Genomic DNA, 6,351 nt, shown 5'->3' with positions numbered 1-6,351 from the left:
GTGTCTATATTGAACTATTACCCTTTGGGCTTACAAGAAAGGTTCAAGAAATGGAGCTTCACAGGGTATGAGATGGGGTGGTAAACTGTCAGTGAGGAGAACTCCAGGTGGTTTACACCCCGATTTCCATGAATTTCATAGGTTCTCAGGAGTTAGGACTTCAGGGAATGCCCACCGCCACCCTGCCATAGCTTAGCAAACACAGAAATTTCATCAGGTTTCTTCCCAAACACAGACCCAATGCATTGCTCAATGTCTATGGTAAAAATAATAGGCTGTGGTGGATGTGAAAGAGGAAAAGCCATAAGAGGAGGGCATTCAGCCCACAGCAGAGCAGTGCCAACTTTAGATGGGAGCACCACAGTGGCTTCCAGTAACCTAAAGAAAAATGTTATGTTAAACTGTGTCCCTAATACAACATTTTCTTCAAAACAGAAACAGTAAATCATTGGACTCAATGACAATACTTTAGATCTTATAATGGGATCTGGATGAACCTTTATTTTCACTCATTTTTAATTTCTTGTTTTCCTTCTGGTTGGTTTACTGTTGTTGATTTTATAGAGAATGCACCTGGGTGACAAGCCCTCTTTATTTTGATTTGGATTTTTTTTCTGCCCAAAGTTTGAACTCTGCCCCAGTAATTATTTGGAATGGGTTTACCCAAAGGCTGGTTAGGAGTGTGGTGTGCAAATAACACATGCCAAAAATAAGTCAATAGCCATGTTGGGATGTTATTTTTGATCTGAATCAATTTGGCTTTATATAAGACAAAATCTGTGTTAGAGAATACACAATCAAGTTTAGAATATGCAGTACAATGAAGTATACGCTTTGTTTTCAGAACGCTTACTTGGTGATTCTTGTGAGGGTTTTGGTGTCTATCGGAAGGTGAAAAGCACTGGAGTAACACCTCAGGACACCAGGAGCCTGGGGCACTCTTGTTGTCTCTCAGCTTGTCCTTGGGGCCAGTTATTTTTTGCTGGGGTGGGAGTCTGAAAGCAAATGAGTTATTGAGTCACGAGTATATATTGTCAACAACAAGCAGAAAGTGACTCAGCTAGCTTTCCTTCCCTACTGGATGGATGGCACTGACCTAGAGATCTTTTGACCTCTTCAGTCTTGAGTGTTTTCCTCTTGATATTTTATCCCTTGACCTCCTGTCTGAGGTTTCTTCTGTGAAATATACTCCTGTTTTTATCTTCCAAAATTCTTTCTTCTTTTAGTTGAGAAACACTATAGGATAGTGGTTAAGCCCATGGGCCTTGTTGCCAGAAAGAGCTAGTTTTAAATCTCGCACCTTCCATTTATCAGCGTTAAGAACCGTGACTTCTCTGACTTTTAGTTTTCTTATCTGTAAGGAGGAAATGATAATGAAATGTAGTTATATATTGTTATTAAATAACATGAGATTATTTAGCCTAGTTACTAAATAAATATTAGTTATTCTTATCATCATTCTTCTCATTTAGTCTCTATACCAGGTAATGTAGCACAGTTGTATAGGAACAAATTAGCCAACAGGAAAATTCCTTAGTCTATAAGTGATTAATTTAAGGGGACTTTCTGGGGAATTTTTAACTTTGATTATTGCCTCTCCCTCTTTGTCCACTCTACTCTGTCTTTTACATTCTAACAGGATTAGTCAATCCTAGTGATGGCTGTGAAGCAGCTACAGGATTTGGGGGGAGTTAATGATTTGCTCAGTGTATAGCATGCCCACAGCCCCCTGTCTAGGGGTGACTCCTTACTTATTCGTTGCCATGCTTGTATTGACCACCATAACTTCATCCTGACCACCTAATTTAACTAGGACACTTGAACCAAAGGTAGCTATTTATAGGCTTGTCAGAAAACTTTATGCAGGAGGAACAATTCTATACTGAGAGTAACTAGATGAATCAATCAATCAGAGTCTCTCTCTTAAACTATAGCAAGTCTTCGAATAACATGGTTTTCTGGTTTCCTCAACATCATTTTATTATAATGCTGATGAGATGCCATAGCAACATAACTCTTGCTGGTGTCAATTAGCCTATGGTAAAATTGGTTTTGTTATATGACATTTTGCTTAGTCTCAGAACCTATCAATGACGTTAAATGAGGACTTAACTGTGTATGTCAGAAAGAGGAGAGAGAGACAGAGAGAGTGTGAGAGAGAGAGTGAGAGACTGGAAAATTTACAAGTAGACACTTTGAAACAATGAATAAACAGAGACCATGACAGAAGGCAAACTGGGAGAGTCAGGAGTTAGTTCAGGCAGTAGAGAGTTAAGCAAGAGCAAAGGAATGTAGGAGAAGAAGAGTCCCACAGGACCTCCTGGTTGGAGACTGGCTTTGGTGGGGCTGTCACGAGAGCTGCTGCTAGATGACTGGAATTGCCACAAGACTGGGAAAGCCTAGAGGGCTGCCTGGATGATCATAAATGCTTTAAAGGTAATGGGGCCTCCGTGAATCCCTTCAGGTATTCCCAGATAGTGGCCACTTGGTCAATCTCCTGGTAATGCTGACCCTTACAGGTGACCAAGTTCCAACTTCCTTTCTCTTTGGCTAGCAGATAGCCTATTTTCACTTATAGGCCTGTGTATCCAAGCATCTCGGCAGCACATGTAGCAAACCACACATATGTCATTCCTCTAGCCACCTTCCAGGTTGGCCTTGATTGTCAAACCTCAATGCACCGTATACTTGAAGGTAAGACTGGTGAGGGAAAAGGTCACAAAGAAGACTGCTGTGAATGCATTAAAACAAAAAAGAAAATGATTTATCAACCAGAAAACAGCTTATTTATCTCTGTACATCTGCTACATATGCCATTTCTTCTACCAAAAATGCCCTCTACCTTTTTTCTACCATCCAAGCCCCTTTACCATGTCCCTGCAGAACCTAGTGAAAGCTCACAAACTCCTACAAGTGTTTTTCAGTTAACAGACTTCCACCTGATCTGCCCCAGCTCATGATCATTCCTGTTGTCCTGTGTTAGGGAGTGTATGAGGAATATTGCTCTGTAAAAAGGATGCTGTCAGCTTGTTTTTCCCTTGTTTTGTGTTTAAAAGACTACATCTTCTATTCCTTGTGTGTCTGCTAAAACTTTAAATACTATGCTTCATGCATAATTTATGCTCAACAAATATTGACCAGTATTCAGTAATAGGTGGCGCTGAGAATAAGTGTGGAGGACCTGCTGTGTGTCAGATAAGGCGCTGATGCTTTTCCTTCATTATCTCTATTCCTCATATTGATATGAAAGGAGGATATTTTTCATTGCTAGTTTACAGGTAAGGAAAATGAAATTCAGAAAGGTTAAATAATTTTGCCAAAGTCACACAGCTTCTAAATCACACCACCAGTATTAAACTCAGCGCCCATTTCCCTTGTACACCTGGGGTTAATATTTTGAGGTGTTACACTGAGGGGGATCCCGTCTCAAGTACTGCTACTGCTTGGAGCCTGAAATGTGAGTTTCTACAATTGTTCACTTTATTTTGAAAATGTTTTGCATTTCTGAATTAAGATTATTCTTCCTTAAATGGCCTTTAAGGAAATGAAGTCATTTACTAGTTAACTATAGTTCTCTTTCCTTTCTTGTGGTTGTGGAAAATCCAAAGGTGATTCATATGTACAAAATCAATTTCAAAGTGTTTACTAAAGGTATGCAGTACCCTCCTCCCTGTCCCAAGGGCATGGTTCACAAACTCTTCATAGGATTTATATTTTCATTCAATGTAAGCCATAAATATTGTCTAGAATTGAAGCCAGACAACATGACTCACATTATTTATTGACACTTTGTACCTTAAAATCTTATCAACTTGCCCTGACTGGTGTATTTCAGTGGGTTGAGATTCGTCCTGCAAACCTAGAGGTCACCGTCTTGATTCCCACTCAGGGCACATGCCCAGGTTGCCTGCCAGATGCAACTGATCGATGTTTCTCTCCCTCTCTCTCTCCCTCTCTTCCCCTCTCTCTAAAATAAATAAATAGATAGATAAATAAATAAGTAAATCTTATCAATTTACAAGATATTGTAAACATCTTCTTTAAAACTTATGTGGTAATATCAATGGTATAATAATATTATTTAGGTTGCTAACATTCTAATTGAATATGGCTACATACAATTTAAACTGAATTTGGATCTAGGTGATTTTCCTGTTTAATCTAGCCATCAACTAAGTGATTTTTCAGCACTGACTTCATAAACTAAAGGATTAAAAAACAATAAGTAGTATACAGCCCACAGAAAAACAATTATGAATTATAAGGATGTTAGGTTTACAGAGAACTCTCTTCAGGCAACTAAAAAGAAATATCTAAACCTCTTCTTGATTAATTCCATTCTGATTAGGGAGTTGCTTGTGTCATATTTTTTTTGTATTTGTTTTCCTGAAACTCAAACATATGCACTAAAAAGGCAATTGCATTTCTATTGCATAGCAAAGAGCAGATAAACACTCTATATTAATTTTAATATTCTTATCTTCATATCCACCTTTTGGGGAAATCTTCCACTTTGCTATCATAAATTTGGAAACAAATTCAATAATTTGTCCCAATTTATTGTGTGAGGTCCATCATGAGGAATAGTAATAAAATACTGGGTTTTTGAAATGATTTATGTTTTTTAATTTGTTATATCATTTCCTGGGTTATTTATTATGATAATCTGACTCTGACTGTTTTCTAGTATTTTTCTTGAATTGGAAAGAAAGAAGTGGAATTACAGGTGCTTCTCTGTGTGGTTCAGGGAAATATTCACCATATATAAACATCGACCATCACTTGGCACAATGGAAAATAGGTTGAGAACATATGAGTTCACCTACGTCTCATCGGCTAGTCATCTCTGACCACCCTTGGTTCCTAACTTTATGCCTAAATTTAGGAATGAGTCAGCTTGATTTTGGGGACTTGCCCTGCCTCCATCCCCCTCAACTGACTAGATTCTGCAGCAGGATAATGAGTAGTGGCACAGCAAACCGGTTCCAAATCATTTATTTAATCTGAATATGACAAAATACCCTGGGGGCAAATGAATTGTGAGGGCGCATGTCTCCATCTCCACTAGTCATGAAAGGTACTTGCCTCTTCTGGCTGAGGCACTTTGAAGTCAGCCAGAAACCGGCAGGTGTAGGACTTCACAAATGTGTAAAGCACTCACCATCGAAGGAAAAATAGATAAATTCTATATTTAACCTTTTGCTTGATCAGTTTCATCAGCTGAGCCATGTTGTACAAGAAGAGGTAAGATCTGCTTAGTCACTTGTGTTTGTTCATGTTTGGGAAAATTTGGAAAGAAATTTGGTTTTTAGAAAAAATTGATACAATTTTTCAGCAATGCTTTACCAGGCAAATGGCTCATTCCCTACATATGGATTATATTATCTCATTTAGGGCTGTATTCATGGTTAAAATGGTCCTGGCAGTAAGGTGGTTAGATTGGTTCCCCAACTGAAATAAATTAGTAGTTCTTGCGGGGACTTGTTGGGAAAATCCTTCCCAGGCCACAGCCCTGTCTAGTTCTGTTCGTACCTTCACCTAGATGTCTGGGGCAGACCCGCTCAGGTTCTTGGCCACTCTCTAATATTCAGACTGAATGCAAAATGACACTGCTTGGCCCTTTGTTACCTCAGAAAAGTGCTATTTCCTTTCTAACCTACCTCCCTTCCTTCTTACCTTTTCTCCTTCCTTCCTTTTCTATTTGCTTGCCCGTTTCTTTCCTTCTTTTTTCCCCTTCTTTTCTCCCTCCACCCTCTTTCCCTCCCTTCTCTCACCTGCAGTTTCTTTCTTCTTTCCTGTGTCAGAGGGTAAATTACAAGTTCCCTGTTGCTTAGCCTAGTTTAGAGAAGAAATCCTCAAAATAAAGCAAAATGTGTATTCTGTATTAAGGTCACTAAACAAGGGGTGAAACCTTTGTTTTTATCCATAAACTTTTACTTTGGACAAAAGAATGCGCTGTCCTTGAATAAAAGGAGTGCAAACAAAATAGAGGGAATCCTATGCCAACATTGGACTCCATAAAACCAGCTCTGTGATGTTCTCCCTCCAAACCCCCGGCCCCAAATGAAGGTCTCCGCAGACTCCTGAGCAGCAGAGGAACCGTGTTTGTGCAACTCACCTTCCTGTTCTGGACCTTTGTTGTCCGCAGGCCCTCCCAGTACCCTTATCTGTTGATAGGGAACAAGGCTGCCTCACCGAGGCAGAATTGCTTCCTGCAGAGGTCCTGGTCCCCTTCTCTTGCTGTTCTTCTAATTTAGTGGATAGTTTCTCCATTCAATGGGCATGGTCATGTGCTTTCCTTCTAGGTTATTTGAAAGCCTTTTGTCACCTTTCCTTGAGATTAACACATGG

The sequence above is a fragment of the Phyllostomus discolor genome, chromosome 6 (genome assembly GCF_004126475.2).
Source record: "Phyllostomus discolor isolate MPI-MPIP mPhyDis1 chromosome 6, mPhyDis1.pri.v3, whole genome shotgun sequence".
In the NCBI taxonomy this organism is placed as follows: Eukaryota; Metazoa; Chordata; class Mammalia; order Chiroptera; family Phyllostomidae; genus Phyllostomus; species Phyllostomus discolor.
Note: the sequence above shows the minus strand (reverse complement) of the source record.